Source organism: Urocitellus parryii, chromosome 12 (assembly GCF_045843805.1).
Source record: "Urocitellus parryii isolate mUroPar1 chromosome 12, mUroPar1.hap1, whole genome shotgun sequence".
Lineage (NCBI taxonomy): Eukaryota > Metazoa > Chordata > Mammalia > Rodentia > Sciuridae > Urocitellus > Urocitellus parryii.
Window position 1 is genome coordinate 21007882 of NC_135542.1, and position 23170 is coordinate 21031051.

Genomic DNA, 23170 nt, shown 5'->3' on the forward strand with positions numbered 1-23170 from the left:
CCAGCTTTGCCCCCATTTTCCAGAACTTCCGATGCCCATACGAGGAGGAGGCTTGGGTGTTTGTGCCAAGGCCAAGAACCACGGGGTCCGATTCCTGCCTCGACCTGACCCGGTCCCAATCTCATCCTTTGAGAAGGTGGGTTTGGGGTTGGTTTGCCACCCCAGTGTTTCTGTCTATTGAACAGTTAACGTGACTTCTCGTGTCTGCTGCTGTCCTGGGACAAGTGCCACAAGAAGATGAGGATGGACGTGGAGAAGTGTTGGTGGCTGAAAATTCCGATAGAAATGGGAATGTTTTTCTGATTTTGTTTTTTGTTCACATGGCTGAGGGCTCTGACCCAGGCCAGGCCCCAGGACTTTCCAACGTAAGTGTGTGTCAGAATCACTGAGGAGGTCGGCAAAAATGGCTGGACTCAAGGCTGTTTCTGAATTAGTAGGTCTATGACGGAACCAAGAATCTGTGTTTCTAAGAAGTTTCCAGAAGGTGTGACTGTTACTACTCTGAGACCACGCGGAGGTCCCTGGTTTAGGCCAGGTAATGGCTGGTGAAGACAATTTTAAGAGAATGACTCTGCTTGTCCCCCTTTCCTCCAACCCCTTCTCCTAACAAGTATTCTTTATGTGCTTTGGTTTTCTTTTTCTTTTTTTTTTTCCTTTTTTTTTTTTTTTGTACTAGGGATTGAGCCCAGGGGCACTTAACCACTGAGCCACATCCCCAGCCCTTTTTGGTTTTTGATTTTAAAACAGGGTCTCTCTAAGTTGCTTAGGGGCCTTGATGAATTGCTGAGGCTGGCCTTGAACTTGCGAGCCTCTTGCCTCAGCCTCCGGAGCCGCTGATTACTGGTGTATGCCACCAAGCTGGGCTTGTACTTTGGATTTCATTTCTTTTAAACTCAATGACCCATCCACCAAGTGCCAATCATGACTGAGATACCAAGTGCTGAGGCTCAAACCTTGATGCTGTCCCTTGGGTCCTTAAACCCTTTCAGTGGATACAATCAGATAAATTGGGAATTGCCATGTCAGAGGGAGAAGTCCCCAAGAGAGGTCAGTCCAGCTGTGAAGTGATCAGAGGGCAGTTGTGGGGAGGAGAGACTAGGAGGTGACCCAGGAAGGCATTTCCACAGGAAGCAGGAGCAAATCCCATGTGTAAAGTCTTGGTAACTTGGAGAAGTGGAGAGGCATGGACAGGCAGGAAGGTGAGCTGGAGAGGGCTGGCGGCTGCGGATGAAGTGGCTCCTATGGTTTGAGGTTTTGAACCGAGTCCCTGCCATGGAAGGACTTTCATCTTTCCTGTGTCCGGTGTGGGGGAGTGGACTTTTCTAGGTGAGTCACCACCAAACACCCAGAGGTGGGTGCAGGCTTCCTTCCTGCCCTGGGGAGTGGCCTGGTGCCCACTGTGCTGACCCCCTTTCTATGCTGCTCTGCAGACGGGTGGGCCTGAGGCCGGAAGCCAGCAGTGAGTAGGAGCCCCTGGCTGGGCGCGAGGCGGGTGCAGGGAAGGTGAGAGCCAGGAAGAGATCTGAGGTTTAAGCAAAGACCCTTTGCCTTCTAGAGGGGCGTGGGTGGGGAGGGGTGGGTGTGGAGGAGGAAGACCTGTGGCCTGGCCGGATGCTGCAGACAGGGGGCCAGAGCTTTCTCAGGTCCCAGGGGACTTATCCTTAGCTCTACGTGGGGCTTGCTCTCTCCTTTGGGAAAGTGATGTTCAGAGAGGTGTAGGGCCATCTTTATAATTTTTTCACCACTTAGAAGACTCTAAAGAGCAGGGACAGGAGAAGAAAAAGGAGGCTGATGTCCTGAAAGTCTCATTACATGAACTGATATCAAACCTTCAAGATGCAGGAAAACTTCTCCCATGCCCTGGAGTGCTTTGCCCACATCCCCATCACAGAACCCACTGCGTGAACAGAAGCTTTGTCTAGTGTGGATTCCTGTGCATTCCTCAAGGGCAGGGCCTGTCTTTGTCTCCCTAACACCCGACGCACAGTTTAATCAACGCCTGCACACGCATGAGACAAAAACGTGCTCTGCATTGTGGGGGTGGTGGCGGTGATTCGGGGATCCCCTGTGGTGACCCCCAAGTCCCAGACTCCAGCACCACCCCTGGTCTCCATCTCAGCCTGGCTCGTGCTCCAACGTTCCCCGAATGCTCGCCTGCAGGTCTGTGGTCTCTACGCCCTCCAAGTTTCTCCCTTTCCAGAGTCAAGTCCATGCCTTCTGCTTCAATGTGCTCCCAAAGAAAGTGTCCCAGAACCGTGGAACCCCAGGGCCCTGCCTGCAGAGCAGATCATCCTGCCACCCATGAGGTCATGGGTCACCTAGACACAGATCCTCAGATTGGGACGAAAAGAGCAGGAATGCAGGAAAGCAGCACCCTGTGTCTGCTGCACCCCAGTGTGCTGGGTGGCCCTGGGGATCTCTGTGCCTCCCTTTGTCCTCCTCAGGGGACTGGAGAAGAGAAGGTCTGAGGAAAGCTCAGACCTCAGAATCTCATTGATTCCTCCTCCTCCGACCTGTTCTAGAACCTGAGATTCCATAAAGTGTCCCCCAGGGTGTTTTGGTTTGTGTTTGTCTTTGTTTTGAGACAGGATCTCACTAAGTTGCCCAGGATGGCCTTGAACTTCTGATGCTTCTGCCTCAGCCTCTGAGGAGCTGGGATTACAGATATGCCCCATGGGGCCAGGCTTTCTTTTATATTGTCTATCTCCTTTCTACTCAGTCCTTCCTCTGCAGCTACAAATGCAATTAAGTTACTCCATGTTGCCTCCCCAGCCCTTGCCTTGGAAAAAAATTCTTTTCTTGACCATGATACTCTTTATATATAATTTGTACTAGAGACTGAACCCAGGAGTGCTTAACCACTAGCCCCTGCCCCAGCCCATTTTTGGTATTTTATTTAGAGACAGAGTCTTGCTAAGTGGCTTACGGCCTCGCTAATTGCTGAGGTTGGCCTTGAACTTGGAGATCCTCCTGCCTCAGTCTCAGGCGTGTACCACCATATCTGACTTTCCTGTTTTCAACCCCGTCTTAAGAAGCAGGCAAATGTGCTGCTCCCGTTCCCTTCTTTCCTCCCACTGGCCCCGCTGCCTACTGCTGGGCATGTGCATCAGCACTTGGCCATGGAGGTAGTGCATGGCCAGATGGGGGCTGCCCGAGGCCATGTTCTCTCTCTCCAAGGGGCTTCCACACAAGGCCGTCCACTGGCTCCTTGGACCTTCAGTCTGGGCTTTCCGATCTCTTTTCCAGCTTTTGCTCCACCATGTCTGTTGCGCCCCCAGGTTTCTCTCAAGTCTCGGGTCTGCTCCACTCTGAGGCTCTCCTTGGCGGCTCACTCTCGCTCTTCTACTACCACCCGTCTTCCGAGGCATCGTGGGTGTCCCAGGTGTCTCTAGGTCAAGTCTTCCTGCCATTTGCACATTCAGCTTCCTGTTGGAAATCTCCACTTAGGCAATAAAGAGGCTGCTTCTCTTGTGTTGGCTGGTGACCACAGTGCCCTGCAAGCGTGGAGCTTGTCACCTTCTGTGGCACCCTCTGGATTTGGCTTCTGCATGTCCTTGGAACCATTGGAGGATCCCCTACTGCAGGGCCCTTGCACATGCTGCTGCCTTGGCTTGGACCTCTTGTCTTATCTGTTGACTCTTGTGCATCTTGTGGAGCTCAGCTCCAGGTCACTTCCTCCAGGGGCTCTGCTTTATCCTGCAGAGCAGGTCAGGGTCTTGTTTAGATGTTGTCAGAATATCCTTTACCTTTCTTCCACAACATCCATCAACATGCAGGATCAATACGATTGTTTTTTGAGAAATTTGGTTGAAAACAATAGGAGGAGAGTTTTATAGTCAAGGGAAATTGGGGGTGGAGAACAGTGGCTGGTGGGGCCTCACGTGCTAGTTTAATTCTCTTGGTAGGTCCAGGAGGAGGAGAGGGCTTTAATATAGGGGATTGGTTTTCTGGGTGTTGGAGAAAAATAAAAGTATTAAGGAGGAACTGAGGTGATCTGAGATGCAAGGAGGAGAGAGGAAGGAGGGGGAGGAGGGATGGAGGCAGGGGGAGGAGGGAGGAAGGAGGGGGAGGAGGGAGGGAGGCAGGGGAGGAGGGATGGAGGCAGGGGAGGAGGGAGGAAGGAGGGGGAGGAGGGAGGGAGGCAGGGGGAGGAGGGGGGAAAGAGGGGGAAGAGGGAGGGAGGCAGGGGAGGAGGGAAGAAGGAGGTGAGGGAGGGAGGGAGGGGGAGGAGAGAGAGAGAGAGAGAGGCAGGGAGGCAGGGATGGATGCAGGGAGGCAGAGAGGGAGGCAGGGGGAGGAGGGAGGGAGGCAGGGAGGCGGGCAGATCCACAGTTAGTCAGTGAAGCTCACAGGCTGCTCTTGGCCTCCAGCAGCTCGGCTTCCTCTGACGTGTGCTCTTCGACATGAAGGAGGTCCAGATCCCACAGCCCAGGAGGAGAGAGGCTGGCCTGCTGCTGAGGAGCCGGGGTGCGTGCGGGGCCTCCCGTGACTTCCACGCAGCCCTGGAAGTGTGCACACTTGCTGAGCTTCCCGTTGGATGTGGCGGCGTGTTCTGTGGGAGCATGTTCTGCTGAGATAAGAAGCCTTCTCTCCATTTGACACCAGCGGGAAACTGTCATTTACATTCTGAGCCAAGAAGACCTTTCCTTCTAACTCTGGAGATAAAGGCTCTATGGAGGACGGCGGGGTGGACAGACTCTGTCCTCATGGTTTCCAGCAGAGTTGGGGAGACATCAACATGCATTCAGGGGAAGATCCAGGAGGGCCAGGCTAAGCTGGGGGCACAGTGGATAAGAGTGCAAACTGCTCCTCCTGAGAACCAGAGAGCCCACTGAGGGGAGTTTTTGACAGCTCTGAGTGGCGATGCTGCCCCTTCAAGTCTGCCACTGTCCAGTTGGTATAAAAGAAACTGGCTCCCAGTTTTCGTTGCCAGGGAGCTCAACACTATGGTCAAGGTCAAGGACATGATCAGTCCAGCCCTGGAATTTTCGGACTCTTCAGGTACCAAGTATGCATCAGTCAATGAAGTCGTTGCAAAACAGAAACTTACTCCTAGGTATTTCGACAGAAGGGCTTTAATGCAAGGAATTGTTTTCCCAGGTGTTGGAGAAAAATAAGCGCACTCAGGAGGAACTGAGATCATTCTGAGATACAAGCTGAGCGTCCCATACAGGCTGATACAATTCCAAATCTGAAAAGTTCCAGAATCCAAAATTCTTTGAGCACTAACATGATACCACAAATGAAAAGTTCCAGTCCTGGCCTCTGTGACAGGTGGCAGTCCCAACACAGGTGCATAAAAACATGGCATAAAATAACCTTCAGGATATGTGCATAAGGTGTATATGGAACATCAATGAGTGTCATTTATCTCCATAAATACATGCAAACAAATAAGCTATCTCAGTAAGTATATGCAAAAACATTACAAGATCCCCAAGGAGTCCGAAGTCCAGCACTTCTCTGGCCTAAGCATGCTGAACACGGGGTGCGCAAGCCACTGCCCCAGGGCTGCAGGAAGCTGAGGGCAGAGCTGGAGTTATGGGAATGGAAATCTTGGAGAGAGTGCCATGGAGCTGGGGCTTGGACCTCTGAGAGGACGTGGGAGGCTGGCCCTGGAAGGGCTGGACCAGCAGATGCAAACCCCTTGAAGGAGGAAGTCCTTCCACAGTCTCTGGCCTTCCACCACTGCCAGGTGGCCCCTTCCCTCACAGAAGTCCAAACTGATAGGCAGCTTTCAAAGTTGTCCCCCTGCCTGGATGCGTGGGCAGGGCTCATACGGCCACTTATTTCCCTTCTCCGAAGCTGTGTAGGCAGAGTCGGGAAGCCCCTGCTCCATCGCTCCTTGCGATCTTGGCACAGGCTGCTCCTGCATTGACTCTGCCCCTAGGTGTGCTGGGTGAGCACAGTGCAGGTATGGGACTAGGCACTGGGCCTGGCCTGGGTGGGCCCTCCACAGTGTCACCGTCACCGTGACCACCTCGACCACCCTGGTTCCGTGCCAGGCCCTGCTGCAGCACAATATGCAGATCAAGATAGACGGGTCTCCACCCTCTTGGAGGTTAGGGTTTCATGGAAAGTTCTTTCTGTAGCGGTTTCAATTTAATTTTTTGTGTCTTTGCAAGTGACAGAGTCTCCCACCCCACTGGCCCCTCTTCTTGTTTTCGGTTCTCCCTTTTCCAAAATCCTCAGTGATGAGACAAGGCAGAGTTCTGGATGCCTTAAGGGGCAGGAAATAATGCCAGCTCCTCCTTTCCCCTCCTGCAACGCATGACTGGGTGGTTATTCATTGAACTCCTGCGTGTTCTCGCTAATGCCTTCTCCCCGTCTGGGGGGCTCTTTCCCTCTGGCAGGCCCCAGTGCCACTTACTGCAGCCACAAAGACCAACCTGCTTGGAGGCTCCTACAGCTCAAGCTCAGGCAAATCTCAGAGTCCCCTAAAGGATAAGAAGTCTGATTTCCTGGGATGTCCCTGCTGTGGATCATCGCAGAGGGGGGCTGTGGGTGAGGGCAGAGGAAGGAGATCAAGGATAGATCCAAAAGTTTCCCTTGGATTCAGCTATGACTGGGAAAGAACCAAAATTGGCTGGTATTTCACCCATATTGGACCTAAAAGGAGGAGGAGGAAGGGGGAAGAGGAAGGGCTTTTATTCGGCCTCTGTGCCCAGTTAGCCAATGCTTAGTAACAATCCTGGGCAGCATCGTGGGGAGTGTCCATACCTGAGCCCAGTGGAGAGCCATAAATTTGGCCTTCTGGTAAGTTCTCATGGCAGGAAGACCTGGGAGACAGGAAGACCAGCATCCCCTCTTTATAGACCAGAGGAGGAGGAGCAGAGAGGTCATGGAATTTGACCAAGGGCCAGAACTCAGAGCTCTCAAGAGGCCATCCCAGATGGTCATACCACCTGGCCCCTCCTCGCCCCCTCTTGGCACCCACCACTGGCAGCAGTCCCTTTTTGACTTTCCCTGAGTCCCACTCTTCCCTGTTGGGTTATTCTCCTCCACCCTCTTTGTTCACGTCCCTCTCCACTTCCTTCCTTCCCACGCCTTCCTGCTCTGTCCTGGGTCTCTTCCAGTTGCTTTACTTCCCTGTATTCCCACCCAAGCTGCTTGCCTCCTCCCCATTCTCACCAGCTCTCAGCCCCTCCCCATCAAAGATGGCGGAGGCCCCTGGGCTGCCCTCTCCCTGCCCATTCGCCCTGAGTCTGGCCCCTCCCTCCCTTGGCAGGTTGGCCACCCCTTCCCTGCAGAATCTTGATTGCCTGCATGGCTGCTCAGGTTCTTTATCCCATCTTCCCCTCAAAGGCATCCACAGCTCCTCTGTTATTCTTGTATTAGCATTGAACCCATTAAAGCTAATTTGTTTGCCCTAATCTCCATTTATTTTTCCCTAGTTGATATTAGATTTCCCTTTCTATTGCTCCAGCATGATTTTCTCTTTGTCTTCCTAATGGTCTACCCCCCTCTCTCTTCCTCTATTAATCTGGTTGGCTTCACTGGGTGGTTTCAAGGCCTTTCTCTCCGCCTCCCACAGCCCTGGGATTAACCCTGTCACCTCCCTCCCAGGAAGGACCCCAGTGTGTGGGTTTCCAGAGATGTAGCGGCTGCAAAAGTCACCAGCCCTCTAAGCTCCCCACAAGAAGCAGTGCTGGACCTGCGGCCCGGCCTGCTCCAGAGAGAGCCATTTTGCAAGCCTTAGGCATACAGGAGCCAAAGAGCTGGAGGTACATGGGGCACCCAGAGGCTGCTCGGAGTCCAGGAGGGGTCCCTGGGCAGGCTGGCCTTTGGGGTCTCCCAAGGATTTCTGCCGGCTCTCTTAAATCCTTAATGGTGGGCCAAACAACAGATGGGCCATGTTATCTTTGTGGCTAAGCCTGGGAACTGTCTCCCAAGCTGGAGACACACTCGCTCCCCTTCCTGAGGAGGGCCACCCATGGCCCTCTGCCTGTGTCTCTTATTCAGGTCTGATCTGGACAGACCACGCCTTACTGCCCGGTGCGGCTCAACTCACAGGGCGCAGACCACCACTTCTCCTGCTGCCCACTGGAAGGGCCGGCGGAGCTCAGGAACTTCCCCTTGGGTCAGTTGACCCAGCCTTTTGGAGTGATGTCACCAAACCTGTAGTTTTAAAAAGTTCCTCTGGTGAGCGTCCAGTTTCTATCCACTCAGTAGATGTCAATAGTTAGGCACTGAAATTATTAATTGATGAATTAACCATGAGCTTGTTGGCAGAGGTTCCTTGGAGATTTACTGGAGGTCATTTTCTGACTTCTTCTCACTGAGCTTCCTGGAGGCCTGCAGACTCCTGGCATTGCCCCTCGGCTGCAGGGACCCTCTGGTTGCACAGCCAGGCCCGGGCGCTGTGCTCAGAGCGAGCGGGGACACCTGCTGGACACACACTTTCACACCAGCGTCCATGCACATCACTGTGCTGTGTGCCCCTGACCCGGCGGCCTGTGGCTGGGACGCTGCACCCACTCTGATAATATGCCAGTAGGTGTGTGAGGTGGCAGGAGATGGTTTCAGAGTGGAAGATAGTCCTGGCCCTCGAGACACTTGACTCACAGGCTAATGACCTTGACATTGGGAACCTCGACATGTCCAATCCGTTCCCGGGCTATCTCCTGTTTTCCCAAGCCCTGAGGAGTAGCGCCCCGCTGGCTGGGAGTGAGAGTGTGACCCTGTGGGGGTCAGTGGACCATCCATATCTCCATGATGTGCGCTATCATGAACCGCTAGAGTCACATATATGACCCTGTGAACTGCTGGCTCAGAGGTCCCATGCTATAAATGTGGTGTAGTGAGCACGACTTTTGTCACCCAGAGGGGAACAAGGAGGGAGACCAGAGCAGGCTAGAAGAGGGCCTAGTGGGGACAAGGGAACACCAGAGTGGAGAGAAGAGGGGCAGGGAGGGAGGAAAGGGGAGAGGGGATGGGAAGGAAATGCCATCTGTAGCTGGGGTGCCTGTGTGGCTGAGAGGTGGGAGGAGTGGGGGAGTTGTGACGTCACAGGACGCAGAGACAGGGGACACAGACACTGCCTTTTCAAGAGGGTGGAACTGAATAACGTGAGCTGTGCTCTCCCTTCAGGGCTCTTGGCTTCTGAAGTGTCACTAGGACCAGAGAAGTGACCAGCTCAGGGAGGAGGGACAGCGGGCTCAGCCTGAGAGAGACAGCACGTGCGTGTGTGTGTGTGTGTGTGTGTGTGTGTGTGTGACCAGCTGCGTGTGCATGAGAGAGATCTGTTCCCGTGCACCACTAGGTTCAGGTCACCCACCTGCGGGGGGCCGACGCATGAACAGCTTTTTGAGCAACACCCTAAGTCAGATCTGCAACCAAACTGCATCTATGATTTCCACGCCTGTTGACAGTCTCCCCAGAACCTGGCACCATAGCAAAGAGGGTCTCCCACTTCAAAGCCACACTCCTGGCTCAGGGGGAACGGGAAGGGACACACACCTGAGGCTGCGCGCTCAGGAAGGAACCCGGGTGCTGAGAATTGGGAGGCCTGGTTTGGCGGGCCCTGTCACCTGTGACCATGCTGGTGGCGCCTCACCTCCAAAGGGCAGTTGATCCCACCCGTCCTAATACTGACAACTCCAGGACTGCCCTCAGGCTTGGGAACAGAGGCCACACACCCCCAAGAAGGGGTGCGAGACGTGCTCTATGGGGACATGTCGTGCAGGTGCCCCAAGTAGCAGACTACCAGAAGTGGCCCTGGTAGAGAAGTGGCCCTACCCTAAGAAGACAAGGGAAGGCCCCCACGGTGGGCCCCCTGGGCTGCTGTGGCCAGCAGACAATCCAGGAGTGAAGTCAAGAGAAACACACAGTCATGTGCACAGTGACTACACAGCACACTTCTCAGAAAGTCCCCAGAGGGAAAAGAAGCTGACCTGTCCATCTCAGGCCACAGGTCCACTTCCTGGCAGAGCCAGGACAGACCTTATGTCTTCTGACCTGGGCCCGTGTCCATTCTGCCACCTCAGGAGGCCTGTGGGGCCATCTTGGCTGGGGCCATCTTGGCAGTGGAGGGAGGGATGGCAAGAGGGAGTGGGCTGTGCTCTGACCAAGGCCACCGCGGGTTCTTTGTCAGTGTGATTGCTCTTCATTTTTACCTTCTAAAGCATGAAACCCACACTTGAGGCTCTCACTGGGGTTCTGGGTTTGTGAGGTAGAATCCTCTTCTCTGTGGGGGTAACAAGGAAAGTCCTGGAGGACAGGTACTGGCGTCCCGTCCTCTCTCTGCTAGTCCCAAACCAGGACCCAGAGCAGCTGAGGGCCCGGTGGGGGCTGAGCCAATGACATGCCACACTCAGACTGTTATCATCGATTTGTGTCCCTCCCTTTCCTAGTGTAGTTCCCAACCTCAGAAAGTGGCCTTGTTGGAAACAGGGTCTTAGCCGATGATGGCCTTAGGACGAGGCCATTAGGATGGGCCCTGATCCAGCGTGACCATGCCCTTGTCAAAAGGAGGACGTGGACCCGGCGACAGCGAGACGGGGAGAAGACTGCAGTCATGTTCCCCGGAGCCAGCGGACACCACAGACCACCCCTGGAAGCTGGGGAGGGACAAGGAGCCAACTCCCCCCACAGCTCTCAGAAGCCGGTCATGCTGACACCTGGATTGGACACTTCTGGCCTCCAGAGCTATGGGACAACAAATTGCTATTGCTTAAAGTCCCCAGTTGGTGGTACTAGGTCACGGCAGCCCTAGCCAACCAATGCAGAGATGGACCCGTTCTCAACCTGCACTGGCCACAGCGAGCACGGGAAGCCCAGGGGACGTCTTTTCAGGGTGTTTGGCCTCCCACCCCTTCCCCCCAAGTGGCTCCCCAGCAGCCAGGTTAGTGAGAAGGAAAGGCCTGAAGGCTGCCTCACATCTCACCCTCCCTCAGGGCACCTGCTTCTCTTGACATCAGACCTCCCCACGGAGCCACCATCCGGTCTCCATTCTTGACCCTTCCATCACGTGGCCAACTTCTTCTTTCATGGAAGAATGTCAATGAACCAGCGTAACAAAGCCCCAGGCAGGCAGCCATCACCCTTGCCTGCTGGGCTGGGTTCCCCCAGGCTGCCAGGACACCCAGGCTCTCCTCCTTTTCAGACCTTTCCCACATGGGTCCAGTCTGCAGGGGGGCTCTGCACTGGCCGCAGGTCCACAGGACTTGTCAACGTGCTGTCGGGGAAGCGGTTCCTGTTTAGTCCAATTTAGCAAACCTTCATGGGGCCTCGGCTGCAGCAGGGCTGGAAGTCACAACAGCCCACAAGGGAGGTGGCCCTGGGAGCCCCACTCATAGACAAGAGCAGCATCTCGGAGGGATAAGTAGGCTGTGCATAGCCAGTTAGAAGCAAATCTAAGGTTACATCCAGGTCGATCTGCACCTGCCCATGACCAGATGGAAGTCTCTGGAAGCAGGAAACATTGTCCAAGGAGAAGGGCTGTGTACTTAGTGAACTTTCATGGGAGTCTCCACAGGGGACAGGCCTCCAGCTGGCCTCCACTGGGCCTCTGATTCTAGATCAGTTTCTCAAAAGTTGATTTTCTAAGTCTGTTCGGTGTCACTAAAACAAAATACTCAGAACTGGGCACCTAATAAGGAAAAGAGGCTTGTTTTGACTCAAGGTTTTGGAGACTGAAAAGTGCACAGTCAGGCTGCCCATCTCTGCTGAGGTGCTCATGCTGCATCGACCCACCACATCCCGGGTCTCACTTTGTCAGAGACCACTCTCGAGGGAACTAATCTGGTCCTGGGAGGACCAACCTCTCCCGTGCCAGGGTGCCACCTCTTACAGTTTCTACCAACTCTCAATGCCCTTATGTTCGTTCACATGAACCTTGGGTGGACAAACCATATCCAAATCCAGATATTCAAATCACAGAGCCCGCAAAAGCATCCACAGGAGCTGTGAAGGATGCAGATTTCCAGGGTCTTACATTTACTAACAGGTCTTAGGGGTTTCTGATGCTAGATTAGAGATGAAATTGAAAAAAAAAACCCTTCTCTATAGCCAAGAAAAACAAAGAAGAGAGGGGAGGAAGAGCCAGAGGAGGAAAGGAGGTTCCTCCACATAACAGATATTTTTTAAGTACCGAGTATTTGTCTACTATGCACCGAACATGGTTGGAGTGTTAGCCATACTCTACTCAGTACTTACAAGAGCATTGCAACCCTTGGTCCTTGCAGGTGCCCTCACCTGAAGTCTAACTAACCACCTTGCCAGGTTGATGCCCATGTCCACCAGGCAAGTGCCCTACAGGGTCAGCTGCACAAATCTGTGTGTGTGCAGCTTCTGTGGTACGTACGCTGCTGCCTCACCTGGCTACCCTGCATTGAGGCTTGTGTGCCACCTGGCTCGTGTGCCAGAAAGATGCCCCAGGACCAGGGAGGGGACATAGTGGGGCAGCTCCAGCCCTGATGGCTGGCTTAGCATCTCTAAAGAGCCTTGTTCCTCATTTCCTCAGCCCCCTGCTCTTCATTCATGGTAAAGAAACTAGAAGAGTAATTACAGCAAGATCACAGGAAAGGATCAGGTGCGCTTCACATTGAGAAAACTACAGACAAAACTCAAATGGGCAAATTAGGTCAACCAGTAAAACAATAAAGCTCGTTATTAGAGAATTAGGTGAAAATTATCAACACAGACATTCACAGTCCTCACTCCAGATTGGATTTTGTGTAAGGTGCTGGGTCTGAACAAGGTGTTTTATCTAGGCTTAGAGGTAGGATGTCACTGGAAAAAGCCGAGTGACAAGCTTGGTTTGTTACAAGTACTGAGTGCCAGGGAATGGCAAGTCAGACGGGATGGCCACTGAAGGTTGAGGGGGGCTGAGGGTGGGGAGGTGGAGCGTGAGCAGCATTTGTGGAAGCAGCGGGGCGTAGGGATGGTGGTCCAGGCTGCCGGCATCTGATGGGCAAAGGCCCAGTGGTGGGAGTGTTTTGGAAACAAGGACCAGTTGGCTGGAACCTGGGTCTGCACACAGAAATGGTGGGAAATGGGGTCAGGGAGGTGGGATAGTCTTGTCATATTGGACACCAGCAGTTGGCCCCCAAATGTTCGTTAATGATTGGATTAAGAGAAAGTGCAAACAGGAATCTAAGATGATTTCGGAAAATCACCAGGTGAAGTTTCTCTGGAACAGGGCCAGGAGAGGACAGAAACTGGAACATTTTGATGATGTGAATAATCTAGCTATCACAGATTATTGCCACAGCTGTTCTACTTAATAAAAAACATCATCAAGCCCAGAGGGCACAGCCAGGAGGTAGGTGGCTCTGGCAGAGAGCTAAAAAGAATATGAAAATTCCAACCCCCAAAGCCTTAGGTCAAGCCAGGGTGGAAGTTTCACGTACAAGTCAGTCAGTGAAAGGCCTGAGACTTTATAACAGCAGCTTGGAGTCAACGCCAAGGACTGGCTTCTCTTGTAAAGGGCCCTGGCAGCAGGTCTGGACCACGCCCACCTCCCCAGTGCTGTACTTCCCAAGGGCACACACATCTCTGCTGGGGTCCCACGGGATGGCTCCCAGCCCAGCGCTTCCCTCCACCCTTGCTCAGCATTTTCAATCTGTCTAGACTGAGGTCTTTCTGCTCTCTCTCCAACTGTGGCTAAAAGTCCAGTTTGCTTTTCTCTCTTTTGAATGTCAACGTGAAGGCAGAGACCACGGATCTTGAGCTCTGTAACCCCAAAGCCCAATGCCACGCCTGCCCCACGGAAGGGCCCAGTAGACATTTACTTACTGAACTGAACGGTCAAGTAATTACACTCTTTAAAGCAATTCGGAGTTGGAACTCAGGGTTTGCACAGCCAGGGGATGCATAGTTGGGTGAGAGGGTGTCATAGGAATAGAGTAAATGAGATGGTAGGGGTCAAGGTGAGAATTTGCCCAGGACACTCTGAGATGGACTGTGCTCCAGCAAAGCACCTGAGTTCCTTAAAAGATCACTGCACACCTGCTCTACCATGTGCCTGGAATGAAGGGGGCCTTGGTTAGGAAAAGCAAAGGTGAGTGAAGGTATCCTGGGGATTCCTTCTGAGGGAGAGAGGCAGGTCCAGCTCAGCATTTCACATAATCAGGGGCTACGATCACTATGTGGCCATCAGACAAATCCAGCCTCAAGCTGACACCGCTATTCGGACACCTGTCAGGACATGGGGCACCTGGAAGGTATGTGTTCTGCACAGAGTGTTACAGAACAGAGAGCTCAACATGGCAAAACTGTAATGTGCTGATCAATCAGATCCCCGATCCTAAGGGGAAAATGGTGTAGTGGCTCCTAAATAGAAAAATGTGCACCTTGAATTTGAAGGTATTTTATCCATAAAAGTACTTTTTCTTGCTAGTGTTTTAGGTTTCATCTATGGGTATCTCTGCTCACCCTGGGAGAGAATCACTGGTTTATGGAAGTTCCACTGACCCTGACTGCTCGGATGTGCAAGAGGTCCAGGATGACAGCATATTGGTGTAATAGCTGTGAACACGTTCATGCGGGTGCTGGGACAATCTGCAGCTGTGGTTGGCTTCCATGTTTCCTCTTCAGGTTTTAGTGTGTGAGCTGGGGCATGCTGCTTGTTAGGCTGTGGGGCCAAAGCTGAGGGTCCCCCTGGCGTGGAGCTGCTGGGAATTCTGGGTGAGGCAGACATTAGGGAGGACATTCTCATGGCCTGAGCAGAAGAGCCTGCTCGAGACAGCCCTCAGCCACCCATCCTTGATGTCCATCCTCAGGTCCTCAGGGGACCTGAGAGACCAAATTCTGGAGAGGATGGGTCCTGCTGCTATTGCCACTGTCCACCCGGGAGGAAGAACCAGCACGCACCCCAGAGTAATGGTAGGGGCTGACACTGCCCAATGACTGACTGTCCTCGAACCTCATTTGAAAACCAGAATGCTGAACCCAAAGGTCTGAACAGGGCCTCAGTGACCACTTGTGTCCAAAACATCAACGAGGGGGACTGGATCTGCAGGGTGGGCGTGGTGGGCATGGTGGGCATGACTGGGACACTGGAGCTCTTTTATTCAGACCTTGCACCATAGGTTGCAAGACCAGGGAGGTCACAGGTCAGTCACCTTGTGTCTAGGGGACTCCCACTTGCCCTACCACACCTACCACCACTTTCTCCTAGCAACTGCGGGTTCAGCTGGGACTCTTCAGTTGCACCTGTGATTTCAGAGCTGAGTGTCTGGACATCTATGAGAGCAGGGGCTTCTCGGGCCTTCATTTCAGTTTATCACCCCTGGACCTAGGACAGTGTTCTATGTGCACGCACACACATGGTTCAGTATGTTTAATGTGTGTGCAGGAGAGCAGTGTGTGTGTATTGTATGTGCGCATCTGTGCAACAGTGCTGTGTGTCATGTATGCAGGATTGGAATGAAGACAACCAGCAACCCAGGCTGCAAATTTTAAGGAGGCGGCCTCTCTCAAGGCCAACCCTGCCCTGTAGGAGCCTGAGATGTGTTGTGTGTGTGCGCGTGCGTGTGCGTGCGTGCGTGCGTGTATGTGTTGGTCCTCCAGTCACCGTCCACAGGTGAGGGAGACTCCTTCTTCTCATCCCCCCCACTGGGTCCTGCTCACTCAGAACAGGCCACAGCCAGGACTCCCATGGCTTTGGTCAGCCCTCATTCTACCCTTGCCAGGCTCTGGGAGGCACCACAGGGTCACAGAGAGAGACCCAGTCCTGGGAGGGAGTTCCTGCTCTGCCCTAAGGAGGGCCTCTCTGGCCCTCGGTTTCCTCCTCAGTACAATGTGACAACAGTCTCATCCCTGAGTCCCCTCTGGCCTTAACCACCTCTAGGCCAGGTGGACTATTTGGTGTGACACAGCCCCATGGAGTTCCCAGGGTGTGCGGGGACACAAGCTGCAGGTGCTCATCCAACAAGCTCAAGTCCAGAAGGTGAGAGTCGCTAAGCATGGCATGGCAGCCTGCAGACACAGTGCAAGGGCCCCTGGAGGCTTTAGGGGTCAGTGGCTGTGGAGCTGGGTGCCTGAGGAGGGCTGGGATGTGCCAAGCCTTGCTTGACCAGTGTGACGCCAGCCCACCTGGAGGCAGCCTTCTGAACAGGGAGAATGAGTACCCTAATCACAGAGCAAAGGGCTCCAGGGTGGCCAGCGTGAGGAGTGAGTGGGGGGCTCAGAGCTAGCCATGTGTGACCCCTACGGCCAGCCTCTGAATCTTTCCCTTCCTCTTCCACCAAAGAGGAAAGACAGGTTCTTGGCCTCCTTGGCCACGGTCTACGTGGGAACTGGGAGGAGCACAGAAAAACTAGTCTGCAAGCAACCGGGGTGTGTGCACTATTGTGTCACATTGCACGGTACAGAGAGTGACCGCCAGGGAGGTGGGGACGAAGAGTGGCGTGGGCAGGGGCACGGTGCACCCCTGGGCCTCAGATGTCCCTGGGCAATGGACACTTTCCAGCTGATAGGACCCAGCCAAGCCCCAAGGAAGGGAGCCTCAGACCACAGCCATTTCACTGTGGGGAAGGGGGCTTGGGAGGCAGGGTCCTGTGGAGGCACAGGTTAGCATGGGAAGTGCATGGTGAGTGTTCTGAGTTAGCAGAAGTGGGCAGAAACATCTCCCTGGCACCAGCACCCACAGCTCTGCCATGTTTTGCTCTGAACTGGCTGCTGCCCCCAGATGCAGCCCAGTGTAGACCATTAGGGGACAGCTGAGCATACACTGGCTGCCCTTCTGGACCAGAGTGCTCCAGGGATTCACAGGACTCCAGAAGGCCACTAGTTTTATCTGCTAGTGGGGATGACATGGTTGTGCTCAAGATAAATGACCTTTGTGCCCCTTGGTGTTCCTTCCTTGTGCTGCCCGAGAGTTGATTCACCTGGGGGTTCCCTCTCTGGGCCACACGGGAGCCATGACAGGGAATCTCAAGACTCCTGCACCCTGACTCAAGGAGGTAGGCACTCTCACCTCTGCCTGATGGACGCCCAGTTACGGGCCTCCACTACCCTGCCTCCGCTGCAGGCAGGTCCCTGCACATGGTGGGTGGCGCTCTGTGTGCCTGTTAAAGCTGAACCGCTGCCTCCTGGCTGGACTCTGGTGTCACTTCCCACCACGATGCTCCATCTAGTGTCACTTCTCTCCTCCCTCCCACCTCAGAGACATGGCTCATCACTGAGTGGGTCCCAGTCAGTACCAGAGAGTCACCTCTATTCCCACCATCTCCTTTTTGATGATGCTCAGGAAAGAATCTCAGTGTTCAGTAAGACAGCCAAGCAGAACTCAAGCCAGGGGCTGGTGTCCAGCCACTCAGAGACTTCTGAGGGACAACAGGGTTCATGTCATAGGGAAACTGGATCATGTCTACATAGTCGGAAAGTATAAGGCAGAGAGGGTGGGCGTCAGGACAAGTGCTGGGGGCCGCCTTCCTGCACACAGCCCTCTGCCAACCACGGAGAGTGCTTTTTACTTTAAGCTAATTCTTCGAAGCTCCCAGGATATTCTGGAGTCCAGCATGAAGTTCATGGTCAGCCCTTTCTGCCAAAAGCCCAGTGCTTTCCCTGTGACTGGGTTTCCTGATAAAATGAAATAAGCCCCTCTGGATGGGGCTGTGGTCACAGCTGACCGTGGCCGAGGCACCTTGGCTGGCCCACCACGTGTCCCCTTGCTTAACCCCAGCACTCCTGCCTGCTGGGCCTGTTATCTGGTACCTGTAGAATATTAGAAATTCTCTCCTAAATTCTAAATGCCACATTTCAGTGTTGGGTTTAGAGTCACCTTCGTTGAGCATGTCCTGGAGACCACCTTCCCTGGTGACCACTTTCCCTGGGGACCACCTTCCATGGAGACCACCTTCCCTGGTGACCACTGCAAGGAAGCAGAAAACTTTCCTCAAGGGGTCACTATGTGCCAGGTGAGGACACTGGTTTTATTTGCGTTACTTCCTAGAAAACTCTGCAACGAAATCAAGCCCAAAGAGAGTTGACCTGCATAAGGTCACACAGGGAGAAAACAGCAAGGCCCGGTCAGGAACAGAGGAGGGCCAACAGGATCAGGAGGCTGGCTCATGGTGATGTCAAAAGCCCCTCACCTTCTCTTGACACCTTGCTGCAGTCCCCAAGCTCATTCCCGGGACTGAAGCTCTGCTGTCCTCCTGGAAGGATCAAAAGCCCAACACACACGGACCCGGGTGCGCGCAGACCCGCTGCCCAAACGATGGCAGACGGTGGAGCCATTTCCCCATCTGATGTGTCACCAGCCAGCTCCCGGACCTTTCTGCTGTGCTGGTCTGACAGTGACAGTTTGTCCCAGTGGACTAATTAGCACTAACTACCCAGGTCATGCCAAGGCCACTTAGGAACACAAGGGAAAAGACAGCACCGGCGACCACGGTGGCTGAGCAAGGAGGAGGAAGAAAAGAGCTGAAGAAGGGGAGGCCAGGACAGCTTCTTTCTTTTCTGTCACTCGGCTTAAACCAGAGGTGGCATTCCCCTGAGGATTGCACAGAGCCCGGGACCTGGGCAGCTATGTCCAGGGGAAAATGGGAAAAACGAAACCCCTTTCAACCTAAGACTACAGAGTGGATCTCTGCAGAAGCTGCACAGGGGCAGAGGTCTTGGCCTTGAACTCTTGAGGGAAACGGGCCCTGAGGAGGCTGCCCAGGAAGTGGACCCGAACTTGGAGAAAGGCTGCCCAGCTCCGGCCCCGTGCCTGGCTGTGCCGTCTGTGGCCGGGCCCGAGTGCTGGCTCCTGGTGGAGAGGCAGGTCTTGCTGGTAACTCTGGCCCTATTTCCAACACAGCAACTCCTCAGTCTCCGAAATGGAGCAGGCAGGGAGGCCCTTGCCTTTGAGATGCCAAGGGAGGAAATCAGGTTCCCTTCAGAACTTCCACAGCTGGGGACCCAAGAATGACTTCTTTTTCTGGTCCCAGTGGAGACATGGTAGCCCTGGAGGCGATTTGCTAAGAGAAGGCCCTCCCGCTGCCTTTCCGGTGGCCGGTGTACTCCTTCCTGTTCAGAGAGACTTCCAGGACAGCTTAGAGGCCACGGCCACTTCTCCCCTTTCACAGACGGGAAGACTGAGAGCCATTCTGAAAAGGCAATATGCTCTAAGAAATTGCCAGAAAGGCATCTGACAGGGGAAAGCCCTGGAGGTCGCTGCTGGCACAGGCACAGGGTCTCCTACCGAAGGTGCTGGCAGAGGTTCCAGTGAGGTCGCAAGATGGTCCACTTCCCGCTCACCCCTGCACGGAGCTCTGGTAAGCAGGGCTCTGAGGGGGCGGGGCCGGTGGAGAGGGCACTGGAGGTGGGTGGACCTCTCTGAACATCAAGCCTAATCGGTTGTCAGGAGCCATGCCTGCCTGACAGGGTGTGTGAATCGAGGGCACGGTGAACATGCCTGCTGCCAGCACAGGCCACACCTGGAATGGTCCTCAGAGGCCATGACCACAGCCTCCATCTGTTGCAAGCTCACTGAGGCCAGGGGGCTCAGCTCCCTTTCTTGGGATAGAAAAGTAGAACAGGCAGATCGGGAGGGCCCTGAAGTTGGCTATGCTGAGCCCAGAAATATCTGGCATCTCATGTGACATTTGGAACTATGGAGAGTAAACACAGAAGAAGGACCCAAGTATCCTGGGGGGACCCCTGAACTTCCCGACCCTTGGTCTTGAACATGCTTTGGAAAAGAGATACTGGTTCCCATTGAGGCCCATTCCTGGGGAAGGACCCCCCACTTGAGGTCTAGCCCAGACTCAGTGACATGAATTATGGGTTTAAAACAAAGGTTTTTCTGGCCAGTGGCTTGTCTAAGAGATAATTGCTCATCATGTCCCCATCTGGCCAAGGGACGAGTCTGGAGGGGCTTTTGGCAGCCCAGATGGGCCTGTCAGCCTAATTCTGGACCTGAGAAAATAATTATCAACCTCCAAAGATTTGCTTTAAAGTGTTATTACTACAGATAAATAAAGAGGGTGGATGCCTCTGTCTACCCTGCCCTGGCTCAAGGGACCGCATCCCAGGGCGCTGACTGGCGGCTGGATGAACTCGGATTGGCCTGGGAGCATGAGCCTGTAGGAACCAGGAGACCCTTGGATTGTAGTTCTCTGTACTTCTCCCCCAAAGAAAATCATCTAGACCCTTAAGAAACCCCATCGGAGGCAGTAATGACTGCCCATCTCTCCTAGGCAGAACTTTTGGCTCCCTCCTCAAGACAACCTGGCCCAGGAGTCCCAGTTTGAACTCAGACAGAATCCTTCCTTCACAGAACTTCACTAGGGGGTTCATCTCTGAAGGGGGTGGGGGCTGCTGGGGGCAGCGCCTCAGCTTTGCCCCAAGTCTCAACTGAAACAAAAGCAGAGAAAATCTACGATCTTGAATCAAGACTGCACTTTCAAATCTTGCTTTCTTCCCCCCCCCTCCCCAAACTGTTTCTTTTATCTTTTGGTTCCTTCTGTACTCGGAATCACAGAGCTTAAAGCTGCTCAACTCAACTGAGAACTCCCGGCACCTCTTGGATTGATAAATAGAGCAGCTTTAAAATGCTGAGAGCTGAAGACAGACCAACTGTGGCGAGAGAGAGTAAACACATCCATGCGCCAGTCAACCCTAGCAAGCGCCTCGCTGAGATTACAAACTGGAGTTCCTGCCGGAGCCGGAGGATGCTCCTGCCCTCTGGGGGGACCAGAACCACAAAACAGCCTTCCTTGCCTCAGCCAGAAGTGCCCCCCAGCCAGAGTGAGGTGCCTGAGAGTCTTTTGGGGATCCGGTTTGGATGTTCTTAAGCATGACATGCTGCCAGCGTGTTCCCCACGGGTTGGGTTTTGTGTTTAGAAATGTACCAAGAGAAGAGAGGGATCAGCTTCATTCCTCCTGCTGGGGAGGGGGCTCCTCCCTTCACCCCCAAGCTCTCTGAGCAGTGAGAGAATTGGGATTTTTCACAAAATGGAATGTGATAATGACATCATTTGATAGAAAAATTTGAGAAACTTTTCCTATGAAAAATACATACTTCCTCCACTCTCCTCCTGGACACACACACACACACACACACACACACACACACACACACACAATTGTTTTTATGAGAACCAATTAATAAATGCTAATTCATTCAGGCATATCTTCACTAAATTACTGTTTCATTTAATTGCAGGGGAATTTTCCATTACTAAACTCTCCCTTGCCGATTTTTTTTTTGCATTATTTATATATTTTTTTCAGTTTCACTAATAGTGAGGTTGCTATGCGATATTATCTGCTGTTTGTATGCCTTAAATTTCTTTTTCATTTAAGATGTTTCCTCATTCTTTCAACTCCACAAAATCTGGGAGAAGCATCATTAAAAGGAGACAAGATTTTATACATAAACAATCGAAAAAGGCACTGGCTGAGATTAACCTGACAGGAGCGCATCTCATTGCCAGATGGTGTTCCCCTCCTTTCAGGGTGCTGGAGTCTGGGTGCCTCCTCTTTGGATTAATGCGGGAATGTTTCCTGATGTCAGTAAGTCACACATTATCTACGAAAAGACTCCTCATGTAAATGGAGGCGAGGATCACTGAGGCTTTAATCATAAAATAAAAATAATAACACTCAAGTCCTTTGATCAGTTCTCAGAGCATGATGTGTATTTTTTTTTTTTTTTTGGCTTTCTTTTCCATGGACCCCAAGTCAAAACTTTGATGCCCAACACCCAATATCCTAACCAACTGGCTTCCAAAGATTCCTCTTTTTTTTTTTAATGCATAGAAAAGTGGGGTTTGGGAGTGATGGTTAGGGGTGGTGCAGGGGCGGTGGCAGAGATTTTGTGTTCAAAAGCATATGTTTTGAAGGCAGGATTTTAACCTTCTCCTACTGATGACAAAGGTTCTGTGCACCTGGCAACCTTCTTTCTGAAATAAGTGCTTCCTTTTCTTCTCCCTGCCACTTCCTTCTCTCCCCTCCCCTCCCCCATTGACTCCCTTTCACTATTCTTCTTTTTCTCTATATTCTTTCCTGTCTCTCTCTCCAACAGGAAAATGTTCTGGCGGATGTAAATGATTAAACTGTTTACACCAAGATTTAGGTATGAGACAGCATGACACCATAAGTAAAGTTTCACCTTTACACCCAACTCCATCAATAATTACAGAACGAGGATGGCCATGGGTAAATCTTTCCTACAATTAGCTCTTACAAAAATGATTTCATTTCTTCTGAGCCTACCAAGTTCTATTGATTTTGCTTTTCACACACACACAAAAAATTAATTACAAAGTAGAGAAACCTGTCTTCAAAATGAAGTGGGCACATAAAGGGCTTGTGGATCTATCCGTGGGAACACCTATGCCGTGAAATGTGCACCTCCTTAAAACCAGAGACGTGGAGCTGTAAATAGAAAGTTTTGATATATTGTACTATATGTCTGCCTTTGAACCAAAATGTCTCTTAGTAATTAAAATCCCATGAGATTGATTTTGTGTGTGTTTTCTTCACTTTCTTTGTCCTCTTTAGGAAAATCAGGCAGAGACCTTTTGGGTGAAGACTGATAAAATTAATTAACTTCCCTTCCACCCCCCAAAAAAGTCCCAAATAAATGCTTCCAATAGACATCAAAAAAGTGTCAATTAGAAATAATTACTTCTTATCAATCAGTGGAGCAATTAAAGTGACAAAGCTTGAAAAGATACTTATCTTAAAACTAATTCACAAGGTAGCTAAATTATCTCCTAATTAACTTGAATTGAAGAGGGTAGGAGGGCAGACCATCTTGAAACAAAGATGAATAGGGGAACCCCAATACCTCTATGTCCTCCACACTGTCTCTCCTCTCAAGACCTTTTTTTCCAACCCAGGCAAGAAACTCGAGGAAAAAAACAAATTCTCCCCAAATGGATTTCCATTTCTTTCCCCCATTCTAAAGCCAAGAAGGTGGTCCAGGGCTTTGGATCTCCGTGGGGGTATTTAGAGTCGCTCTTGATCTGACTTCTCATTTTACCGCCTGAATGATCTATTTTCAGGGAAAGGAAGAGAAGACTGGGACAAGTTATTTCAAACCTAACTTTTAATGACAGTTTGCTTGCTTTTACTAAACTCTCCACCTCATTGATATAGTATTATTTACATTTTAATATCTATGTGGCCTTTATTGTTTCTTATGCGTCTTTGAATGTTTTTAAAAGGTTTTTGCTCTAGAAGATTTTGTTCCCTGATGCAACAAAAATCCCGGCGGATGTTGACCTGC